Source organism: Rousettus aegyptiacus, unplaced genomic scaffold (assembly GCF_014176215.1).
Source record: "Rousettus aegyptiacus isolate mRouAeg1 unplaced genomic scaffold, mRouAeg1.p scaffold_m13_p_2, whole genome shotgun sequence".
In the NCBI taxonomy this organism is placed as follows: domain Eukaryota; kingdom Metazoa; phylum Chordata; class Mammalia; order Chiroptera; family Pteropodidae; genus Rousettus; species Rousettus aegyptiacus.
Window position 1 is genome coordinate 136,926,058 of NW_023416295.1, and position 13,103 is coordinate 136,939,160.

A 13,103-nucleotide genomic window follows, 5' to 3' on the forward strand; every position below is an offset into this window, starting at 1 on the left:
TGTCAAATGTTTAGAATCGATAACAGGAAATGATTCTAATGAGTACTAATTGTTAACAAATTGGCTTTGCAACTAGTAACACCTCAACACCAGCAAGTAGCAAGGAGATGAGCAATCATCTGCTGCTTATCAGCCGTTTCCCTTGGGATGCAATAATCCGATTTTCTGGGCCTAATTTCACCAAACAGCCTGGATGAAAGCCAAGCTGAGAGACCTGGCATCATAATTGGGAACAGTGCATGAGAACAAAGTTCACCAGGACTTCCTGCAAGTTAGAAAACACTGGCGGTAGATATTAATTATTTTGATTCCTTTATAGAAAGAATGTTTTCAAGGTGGTATTTGAGGGAACCTTTATGAAAACCAGTGGTGGCCACAAACAGAAGCAGTCTCTTTAGGTGCAGCTGTAAAACACATATGTTTGGTGATTTTTAAAATTGTAATTTTCTCTGAGTGTCTACATCACTTCCCATGAAGTGTTCTTATGTTAGAGTTCACATCCTCAAAGTAAGCACTGCCTGTTTCTTTGAAAGATTCTGTATTGCTGAGCTGCATAAGGATTAATGATTTTCAGGTGTTTAAATTCTGTACATTAACAAGTCAGATCAAGGAATTAGAATGCAGTAAGGCAAGGACGGTTCACTCATCTATCAATGAAAGTGCTTCTTCCACTGATAAAACTTCTTTATGCAACAGGTTTTAAAAGCTAAGTAGGAAACTTATTAAAGCTACTTTTGCTTATTGGAGCTTCCTTATGGTGTTCTGAAGTTGGTTTTTATAGAAAAAAAAACAATATAAAAATATTTTCTTAGTCATCAGAAAGTAAAGAATAAACATTCCCATGAAGTAAAGCAGTTTCAAATTGAAATTATTCTTTCAGGAATTTCTCTTAGCTATTTTCTTTATTCATTACTAGTCCCCCTGTTCTTTTGTTTCTATTTCAGGAAGCAAGGGCAGCTTCTCTAATCATTTATCAAATGCTGCCCTTGGCCCATCTGTTCTGGAAAGATTCTATCTTCTGCTTCTAATGGGCTCATCTCATAGAAGTGAAGGACGATTTGAAAAGGGTAACCCATAATTCCAAAGTTCTCTAAATTTCATTAGAACATGAGGGTTAGGTTTCTCAATGATTAAACTATAAAATCTTTTATTAGATTACAAAGTTTAGAGTAGGTAGGAAAAATGAGTTAATCTGAACAATGTTTTAAAAATACGAATGGATTAAATGTTATATGTCTTGACCAGTAATAGTATTTGGGGTTATATGGATTAAAAATAGGCAGAGAACAGATGACTATCTTTCCAAATATCCTTGGAAAAAAATTTGCCAAACTATAAAATCACATGTTAAGTATGTATTTCAAGCTATAGTTATTTATTTTATTTGCCTTTGTGTTAGTTAACTGCCCCCAAATGTCATGGCATTCAAAGTAGGACATATGTTTGTCGACATCTAAACTGACATCTAAGAGGGCTAAATGAGAGGCAAATAAAAGAAAGGAATCCAGAGTTTATATTGCTTTTCCTCTATCAAGTGTACCATTAAGTCACTAAAGAGACGGTGTGGGTGAGTTTCTCTTTATTGAATTATTCTAGCCAAAAAATTGAGGAATGATAGAACACGCCCATGTCAGCAATCCTTAATGAATGGATCTACATACTGAGAATTAATGGTTGCTAATATCACACACCCACACGCATGCAAGCACGCACACACGCATACATGCATGCACGCACTCACAGACACAAGAGATAACTGGATGTTATGTACCACCTGACAGAAGAAAATGAAATCAATTTTGAAAAAACCTATCCAAAAGTGAGAAAATTACAGGGAATGTGGAGGACAGGTTGAAATATTAAACTATTCTATGAAGATACAATCAGCCCAATTCAGACTGTGGGCAAGTCAACATAGATTCATATTTCAGTTTCTGAGAAACAGGAAGAAAGAGAGGGAAAGAGAGAAGGAGAAGAAGGGGTGGGGAGGGAGGGAGGGAGGGGGGATGGACTAGAAAAAGACAGAGACAGACAGACAGACAGACCAGAGATAGATAGATATTATGGGGAGGAAGTTTATAGATTTTTAAGAGACCTCAGTGACATTTAAAAACAGGAGTTAATAACTATATACTATAGGTATGCACATCGTTTGGGTGATAAAATTATAACAAAAGTAAGAAAATGATTACCGAAAAAGTAAAGATATTGGTTACTCTTTGCAGGGACATAGGTGGCTGTGATTAGGAGGGGGCACCAGAAAATTTCAGTGTGATTAACAAAATTCTAACTCCTGACCTGGGTAGCATGTTGCTAGGTGGTCACACTATAATTCATTTAATGGACATTTTTTAAATATAATTTCTATATTTTTGCTACCTTTACAAGAAGACATTTTTAAAACTGAAATGCACCATCCCTGGTGGTGAAGGCAGCCCATAGTTGCAGTTCCTTCTCTGAGAGGGATAGAAAACACAAATAAGAATATTTTGAATTGCCAGTCCCCCTGAGTCTGTGACAGCTGCCATAAATTGTAGATGATCCTTTTCTTTATTGCCTTTGCAATGACTCTGATGTTCTTTTTCCTCTGCTGGCATGGAGATTCAGTAGGTAACTTTACTCTATTACTCTCTCTGTGTCCTTGCCACAGTCATATGTGGACATTCCAATTAGGCCAATCACCTACCTTAACACCCAGTTTACACATTTCTGTTCTAGTTCCTATCATTTTAGAGGGCACTTAGACACTTTTGAGTAGACACTTAGCTACCTAACATTTTCTAAAGTTTAAAATCTTATATTCAATCATAGGACAAGGAACCTGAGTCTCAGAGAGACAATGACTTAATTAAGGTCAAACTGAGCAGAGAGATCTGAACTCGGTTCTCCAATTACAAATTATATGGTTGAAGTCAATAGCTAATTTGCCGAGCTAACTGTTGCAGAGAAAGCTAGAACTATATCAGTATGCCTTTACCTGATCCTGAGGACTGAGAAAATGTAAAATGTAGGATAGCACTTGAAAGTGCTGAAATTGAGAGAGAGAGAGAGAGAGAGAGAGAGAGAGAGAGAGAGAGAGAAACTTTAAAAGGTTAAATCTAGCCTAAAATAAGGATGTAAACTTTACTTATCAAAGTATTAAAATGTTTTTATATATCAGCAAAATACTTTTGATTAGCTCATACCCTTGATAACCAGTCATTAGGCACTGTGCTTGAGAGCACACTAGTAATGAACAACTCATCAGCTTTGCCTGGGTCTTTCCGAGCATTAGCATTCAAGGTTCCATATCCTAAGAATGCCCTCAGTGCTGGGCAAACTGGTACCTTGAGTGCATAAGTCATCTTTCTAGGCTCCAGGAAAGCTGAATGGCTGTGTACAGGTTTCCATCTGCCTACCTTTGTTCCAGATTTTATTTCATCCTGCTTATTCTTCAGAAACTTCCACAAATCAATTTATTAACAGTTTGTGGTCCAGTTTAAACTCTCTCCTTTCTGCGCTCATGAAACTAAAGTAGTCATCTCTTCAACTTCTGAATCCGCAGTGCATTTCATCCATACTCATTTCAAGACACATCACTTCTGTTTTGCATCATCTTTATATACATGCTTTGCCTCCCTTACTGAACTCTAAGACATGTGAGGGAAGCAAGTAACATAAGTCTTGGGCAGACTAGGATGAGTTGGTCAATTGACCTTTGACTTCCTGAAACTCCTAGCATGGTGTCTTTCACATTGTAGGTCTTCAATAAGGCCATATTGAATAAATAACTAGGAAATGACAGCAGACCTGATTTTCGCCAAGTGACACAAATTTGAGTTTTTGTATCTATATGTAATTGCCAGGTGACATTTTTATCCCCCTAATGTGGGAAATATTAACTTGAAGGACTCAAGAACCATAAATATAAGGTATATTTAAGAGTCTGTGAAATAAAAATCTCTGTGATAGGTACACAAATGAATAAGGTATGATAACATGCAGTTTATCATTTATTGGTGTCTTTATATGTATATACTACATATACATTTGAAGTTATACACTGTTCCACATATTAGTCATATATCAACTTAGTTTTTCCACGAATACGTATTGGGCACTTATCATATGACTGATGGTATATGAATGTCAGGTGTATGTACCATCTCATTTCATTTTCACAATGTCTTTGACATAAACATGCCAGATAGTATTCCTTATTAATGAAGAAATAATTAGATGTTGAAAGTCTCAGTGTCAGGAGACCTAGAGCCTTTGTCTTTTGACTTTAATCCAGTTGTTTTTTTTATAACACTCTGCAATAACAACTAATATCATGAGTTTACAAAAAAAAGCTTCTGCTGGTAGTGCCCATGTTTGAACCACTTGCTTGGTTATAGCTCGACAGATACATGTGTAACGAAGCATCCTTTTCACATTGTATTTACTGGGTGACCACCTTCATTTTGCATCTATAATAACTGCTTGGTGAATGAAGAGTACTTTACCAACTTATGAACTACTACGAATTGTCAAGTTATAAGACTAGACTCTAACGGAAAGAAAGGGAATGGCATTGCAAAGAAGAGGAATTGGGTTCCCATCTGAGCCTTGTCACTATTACCTGTATGGCTTTGTGGATCTTACAGCCTCTGAACACCTTGCAAGCTGATCATAAAAATGGAATTAGATAAAATACATGAGAAAAAATCTGTAAACTGTGAAATATTTTGTCCATATTGTTGAGCTGGTTCAGCATGGATTCTAGAGTCAGTCTGCCCTGGGTCAAGTCTCAGCTTCCCTAATTTCTATCTATGTGATGTTGGGAAAGTTATTTTTTAAATCTTCTCTGTTTCTTGGTTTCTCATCTCTAAAACAAGGATAATTATAGTATCTACCAAACAATTATTGAAAGGGATAAAGTTGGTGCGACGATATGTGTCAAGTGTACCTGGCACATAGTGTGTACCTGATACGTAATGGCCACTAGTAATCATATGAATATCATCATCATCATCATCATCATCATCATCATCTATTTTAGAGTTCTAGGTTATCTGTCTATTTCTAATTTTTCTGTCATAATAAATCTCTACATTATTATTTACAACTTATTTCATTGAAACTTTAGAGTCATACTTCTGTCTACCTTATTTGCTATTGTACACTTATGTTGGTCCTTCAACGACTTCTAAAAAGCTATTTGTTTCCTATTCCTTTGTATAACAGAAATGGCCTGAAAAGTACTCATTTTGTAAATGTCACACACACACACACACACACACACACACTTCCGTATAACAAATATAATGTAATATAGTCAGAGTAATAACTCTGATGTTCTATTTATTTCTTTAAATGCATAATGTGTAAGTAATGTGAACATAAGTGTACAGAATTCAATGATAGCGTGAAGCAAGATTTATGCAATTGTGAAATAGGTAGCCCAAAGACATTTCTTTGAGGAATTTTAATGATTACTAATGTAGCCCAGTATATTGGTTTTCTTGATTTAATCATCAATAGGCCAACTGGCCACATACTTTCAAAAGTATGTTTTGGTAACGTCACACTGTTTAGTAATGTCTAGATACTATTACCATTTTTAATTTACAAAAGTGGTCTAGCAAATGCTCAATAAATACTTCCATTCAACCAGTATTTACTGAACATTACTATGACTAGAGCAGAGTGGTAACTCCTAAATATTTTTTAAACTAAGAGCTAACACTTATTTAGTATTTTTTGAATACAAGTCACTGTTCTAACATTATAAGTTATTGATTTCATTTAACAGATATCAACATTTTGAGGTGGGTACTATTAATATATCTTCTTGACATGGGTAGTAAATGGGTCGCATTAGTGGGGAATGGGAGAGCTAGGACATAAACCCAAGTAGTTTGTATCCACTGCTTAACCAGTATTTATATTGCCTGTCAGTCGGAGATAGTTATCATTATGAAAAATTCCTAGATAGCTAGAAGAAGCATTCTGGTGATGCTCACAGCACACTGAGATATAAGGATTTCCCCAAGGACTAGAGTATAGTCTAAAATTAACTCCCAGTTTTCAAATTGTATCCTCATATATGGCTGCATAAAATAGATTAAATAAATCTAATCAATTTCATAACCTTAACTCCATTCCACTGATGATAGGGTGTTGTTACATTCAATATGTACCAATAACTGTAGAATACTTTTTCTTGTTAATATTTATTATAGTAGGGAATACATAAATTAACAGTAGGGAAGTTATATCTTATATTAAGGAATAATCATCAACTGTTACTTAAGACCAGTAAATTTAGAGGTTTTGAGAAAAGTGAAGGTGTAGATTTGCTGATGACTCCCAAATTTAAATCACAGACTTAACTTCTCTCCTAAGCTTCAGGCCCACTTATTTATTGACTACTACATTAATATATGGGCTGTTAGCACAAGCCATAGTACACCAAATTCAACTTATCAAAACTAAGCCATAATTCTCTTCCCCCTCAAACTTCTGCTCTATGTGTGCTCTACAACCAAGAATGGCCTGATGATCCCCAGGTGCTCAAGTCTGACTTGGCTCTTCTCATCTTCTCTTTCCCTACACCAGGTGACCAAGCATGATCAATTTCAACTGCTCAATCTCTCCTTTCTTCCTTTCCAGACCATTTTCTTAGGTTCAGGGTACTCTTTTTTTCACCTGGGTCTATCATTCACTCATGAGCATTTGGAGTTTATAATAATATAAGGAGCCAACTATTGGGTTCTTGCTTCTCTCTGCCTAAAACACATTTATAAGCCCTTCTTGCCTCCAGTTCCCTGGTCCCTATCCCCGCCCCCCTCCCCAACCCCCTCATGCACGCGTGCGTGCACACACACACACATCACATACACAAAAGAGAATATACAATAGAATATTCCTGCTCTAGGTGCAGAGATCACATCTCTACTAGTGTCACTCCTTATGTCTTTCAGGTATATTTCTCTCCTTTGACCTGAACTGATTCTAGACTCCACTTTTCTGCCTGGCACTGTGATACGTGATCATTCCACTCTTATTCGTGGACTCCACTCACCTATTCAGTTACTGTAATGATACTGAAGCTATACAAAGGTCCTAGGTCTCATGGAGGAAACTTTATAGTGAGAGGAAGCAATCAATAAACAAACAAAATCATTATATAAAATATCTAGGCAATAATAGGGGTTATATAGGAAATTAACACAGAGTGATATGATAGAGAGTAACTGGATTATGTTCTTGGATATTCTAGAGCTTGAGATATCTCTTTTATTCCCTACCTGCTTATATACATATACATACATATATATATGTATATATATATATATGTATATATAACACCAAGTAAATATAAATAAGGGATAGAAAACAAAGAGATGAGCTATTTTAATAGCGTTTCCAAGGCCTGAAGTTTTCTCTGCTTTCAGGACCCTATGAAATTACTTATCTATTGTGCTCCTGGCATCTTCAGATCTCTCTTAGCCAATGGCCACTTTTGTTTTATCATGAAAACGGCCCTAATACGGCTGTTTAAAACATTAGCATTACTAATCAATATATTAATACAACATCAATTTCTATAAACTGGTCATCTAGAATTCCTGATTGCATACAAATTCCTGTTTAGGACATCTTATCATCAAAATGAGCATCTGAGTTCTTTTTAAACTTCAAAGTCATCTAGAGATGTCTTCGAACCTCATTCTAAAAAACTTTCTGTGTGAACTTGAACAAGTTACACACCCTTTAGATGCCTCAATTTCCTCATTGCGAAATAGGGATATTCATAGTACTTACCACAAAGGGATTGGTGTACCTGGGCTTTATCTAGACCTGCTCTATGTAGCTGCTCAATAAATACTAGCTAATAATATTACAGCTTACAATAACGTCTTGCTGAAGCGTCTCAATTCTATTATTGTGAAGATATCCCCGCAAAAGCACGCAGCTATATTATTGTCTTGTCTGCATTTTTGCAAATGGCTAGATACTCTGAAATGTGAATTTTCCTCTGGGAGGAGCTGGATCTCTCTAAGGTAAACAAAAGTTAATGTCATAGTGACTGGAAGCCAGGAAGAAGCAGAAAAGAGCGATATGGTTACGAGAGGTAGGAACCGGGCCAAGACATGGACCTTCTAAATTCCGAGTACCTCCTATTTATCAAGCTCTGTGCAGACCTCTAGAGCTTGGTATATAATTAGGGGTGTTCATCAGACTCATTCTTATTTTTAATTTTTATTTATTTATTTTTGACTCATTCATGAAGCTTTTTCAAGTTACACATGCACAAGCTTTATCCCTGGAGCTTCTGATTCACCAAACCTGGAATGAGGCCTTGGGTTATGCATTTTCAAACAGTCTACTGAAACAATTCAGATGTGTGCACCCCTTTTCCTCTTCTAAATCTAGATGTAAGGCATTAAACCTGACACTCTCTTGAATGTCTCCTAGCACTATAATTTCTAATATGGGTACTTATATGATTATGAAGACCATCAGGTCTTTATTACTAATTTAAAGAGGGAACTAACATTTACAAAGTGCCTACTATATCAAAAATGCTTTAAGTCTCACGAAAATTTTATGAGATATACATGGTTATTTTTCACATAAGAAACTGAGGCTCAGAATACTATGTGGTTTGATCAAAGTCACACCACACAGTTGGAAACTGGCAAAGCTGAGATTTAAATCCAGATGGGCTTAACTCTAAGACTCTGCCTTGTCCAGTAAAGAAGTGAGGCAACAGGACCCACTTCATATAGCACAGTGCCTTTAGTTCTATGGCCCATGAGTGAAGAGTTTGTGGTAGAGTTGAGCCTGAATCAGTCATTGTCTCCTTATGGAGTTTACTAGACATGTCTTACCTATGGGCTATGCTGATGAGTGAATTCTTACCAGACCTAAAGCAAGGCTGAGTTTTAGCATCTGAGACCAGATATGAGGTTAAGCATGAACGACCCACTGTCCCCCTAGTGAGACAACGAGTGGCCCAAGATCCAGGTATTGGTGCCAGGCTAAGGGAATTAAGTGACTGCTTATTGGATTTTATGTTAGCGAGAAGATTTTGCATAATGTGCCTAAACCGATCGAGTTAAAGTATAAATCCATCTTCTCTTCCAAAATATATAATTCTTTGATTTTCAGTATCTCTAGACACCAAGTCCAACCTGTCTGGAGCTTAGTAGCTTGCCATTTGAAATCTGTTTCACAAGGAGCAGTATGTAGTGGTGATAAGGCACTTAAGTTAATTGAGGTCATAGAGCCTATGGTATCAGAGAAGCGGTAATGGAGGGTATACCATGGAAATTGTGGTTTCAAGTTGGAATTCTTAAAATCATTGGTGTTTTTAATCCAGCTAGCTACAAGTCTATTTCTTAGTTAAGCTGAAGTAGAGCCAGAAGGCTAGTGATACATTCAGTGGGGAAGGACCAAACATATTCACCATACGTGTAACAAAAGACACCAATACAGTGGGGTCACATGGTGAAAATAGCCTAGGTCCCTGCTCACTACTTGGAGAAAGTCTTTCACATGAACTTCCAGACCTGTATCCAACTTCGTATAAAGGAAAAATGCACCTTTACTTAATTAAACCACTGAGAATTTGAAAACTGTTTATTACCCCAGCGTAACTTAGTAGGACTAAGATTCAAAGACAACACTTGTATTGTCTGTATTCTATGTATTTAAACAATAAGTTAGCACAGAAAAGTACAGCTCATCATGACTCAAAAACAAGTTATGATAGCTTTTAGGGACCTCTTCAGCAATTTGTGCAAAAAGATATATACAAAAGACCTAGCATAATTAAATGAATACTCAGAAATAGCAGTGTAAAAATTGTCAAATTTCCCCATAAGTCACCCAGATTTTCATCAGATCATTTGTTTAACCGTAAAGATAAGCAGTATGTTTTCGGAAAGAAAGAAGAATAAATCCAACATAGGGAGAGCTTTATAGAAGCAGACTAAGTATATACAGGGTGTAATCTTATAGAGCTAATAATCCTTTGGAGTGAAACTACCCATTTCAGAAAGACTGAAGCTCTGAGGGACTTTGCATCTTAATTGGGTTAAGACAGCAACTCTGTAGCAAACAAACAGAGCACAAATAGGTTAAGCTGATTCCTCATCAAGTGATGGATTATTTTTAAATCAAGGAAAGTGGGCTTGAAGGAAACCAAACATAGCTTGGAATGATTTTAGTGTGTTTCAGAGAATAGGAATTTCCACAGCATAAGGAAATTCTCAATATAGAAAGAGTAATGGAATGACATGGGCTGCAAAATAAAAAAGTCGTGGGTTAAAATCCTAGCTCTACATTTTGAACTACAAAACCAGGTTTAACTTGGTTGAATCGCAGTTTCCCATTTGTGAAACAAAGTTGATAGCTCCTGCCTCATGGAATTATTGATAGGCTTACATGAAATAACCGTTCCTCATAGAAGGCCATCTTTTCCCACCTCGGCTCCCAAGAGTTTTACCACTTTGGGAATGATTTGGACAAGTTACAATTATTAACTTGTTCAAAATTTTAACAGCTTAAAGATGTTAATATCAACTTTTTAACTACTGAAATGAGGGGTGGGAGTCTAATGCCAAGGTAAAATGAAACTTCTGATTTGAAAAGAGACTCAGAAGGATGGAACTAATATTAGAAGTTTGGCAAAATTTTCATGGCAGCGTGTCTGTGAAATACAATATTACATACAAAAGGTCAGAAGCATCAGATTACATAGAGCCAGTAAATTTGGGGGAAAATTGTCCTAGTAGGACAAATCTTAAAAATTTTTCTAACTGAAATTAATGCTGAGGAGTGCAAAACAACAACAACAACACAGAGTTGAGCATACATTGCAATTTTTAACTAACAAAAAGGAGTTTTTGAACAAAGAAAATCAGAAGGTAATAATTTGGGAAAACCAGAATAAGCATACATAAAAGGAAGAAAGCAGAGGATAAGACCTGGGCTAAACATTTTGTAAAGGCCTCGAAGACATGTCATATTGACAAAAGTAATTACTATTATACATGCACACACACAGAATGAGATGTATATGTATATTTTGTATACATGTATATATTTATATATACATATATTTATAAAGTTTTGGACACTGGTAACAATTTTTGGTAAATTTTATTACCGGAAATTTATTATAATAATGGTAACCAACGAAAGCTCACTTAAGTACCAGACAATTTGCGAGGTAACTGTAATGTACACATTTCATTTGACTGAGACTATATTTTATAATTTCTGTCATGTAATGAGAGACACAAAATACTCTCCTTTATTATTAATTAATAATGCGAAAATAGGTTATGTTTGTATTAATTCTTTTTGTGCTTTAATGATTATTCCTATTTATTTCCATAGGTGTAGCATATAAAATGGTGTACAAATCGTTAGGAATAAAACTACAAATAAAAGCAAAATTGATAACTCTGTCAGGCTCAAGAAATACCAAGCTAATGAGCCAAGAGATTCTAATTAAAAACAATCAGTTAAATTCATTTATTCATGCAACAAGTATTTATTGATACACATGAGTACTCTGCTAACCTTAAATAATTAAATAAATAAATCATTAAAACAGAATTCTCAGTAGAGAAATGGTGTACTGCTCACTGTGGAATATTAGTTAGCTGAAAGATCTATTTTTATATATCGTTTACGTACAAATATATGCTACATATATATGTAGTTAATTGTTGGTAATTTTTTACTATTTTTCAGGTAAATATAAGGCAGCATAGATTTAACAGGTAGTGATAGAGAGTTGAAGAAAAATTGTTTGTGGAAGAAAATAATGAAGAAAAGATTAATACTTAAGGAAACATGGGAACATTAAGGGCATGGCAAATAATTTAGTTTGCAGGGTGAAGTGTAAAACCCCTTCAGGAGAGATGAACTTGATTGTTAGGTGAAGAGTATTGATGGTCTGTATTTGTTCTCTCTACAGTGGGTAGTGAAGTACTACTGAAGATTTCTATGTGAGGGAGTGCCAAAATGTAGATCATTACTTCAATTTCTCAAAAGTCCCAAACTGGAGGAAACAAACAGGAATCCAATAACAGTCTTAATAATAAAAAAGATAAACATTTTACAACAGAACAGTGTGTGAGTGGTTTTGAAAAAAAAAATGGAAATGGAAAGACAAGGTATACAGAATAAATGAGAGAAATGATTCAGAGATAGAAACAAGATGTCTTGCCAAGTCACTGGCAAAGGATAGGAAGAAATCAACAAGGAGTGCATTTGTAAGTGTCTGGGTTAAAGGCTATGTAATTAATAAAAATAAGGAAGTCAGGAGGAAGAGCTACTATGTGACAGATTGAACTTGGGTATGGTGACACTGAGGTATTTCTCAGAATAAAGATTTCCTTTATGGAATTAAAATTTTGATTAGAGAAGACAAAAATAATGATATAAATATGGTCACCAGTATGTATTTGTAACAGGTAGTAAGTTCAGAATTCAAAGAAAAAGATATATTAAAAAAAGATGAGCTAAGAACTAAAACTCTGAGAAGAGAAAGGGCCAGAAGAGAAAGACAAGAGTCAAGGGAGTCAAGAACCCTCAGAAATACAGCTTCAAAAATGAGGGGCTCATCAGTAGGGTCAAGTGTAAGGAGTGGTAGGTTTGTTGATTAGAATGTAGCAATCGTTTGTGAAAGAGCTGCTTAGAGTAAGGCAGAGTGGCTTGCACAGAGTTGAACAAGAAATGTGGCAAAAGATGATGTGTTCACAACAGATTAAGACTATTCTTTCAAGAAGTTTAAAATGGAAAAAAGAGGGAACTAAAATGATATTGTTGGATATAGCAGGATCAAGGGAGGGTTGGTTTGTTTGCTTATTTTAAAATAGTAATGAACCTAATATTCCATTGTATACATAGACCATCTTTATCATATATTGATGGACACTTAAGCTGCTTCCATATCTTGGCTACTGTAAATAATGCTGCAATGAACCGAGGGGTGCATAATTGAATGAATACTCAGAAGTGGGATGTTTTGCTGGGATATTTGGTAATTCTATTTGTAATTTTTTTGAGACATTTCCATACCGTTTTCCATAGTGACTACATCACTATGTATGGTG

The 13,103-nt window shown here is 35.5% G+C and overlaps 1 protein-coding gene across 1 annotated transcript in view; it reads right to left on the reverse strand.

The window, feature by feature from the left end:
* The window catches only part of PDZRN4 (PDZ domain containing ring finger 4), a 320,925-nt gene that overhangs the window by 122,798 nt on the left and 185,024 nt on the right, over nt 1-13,103 (reverse strand). The gene's annotated exons all lie outside the window — the stretch shown is intronic.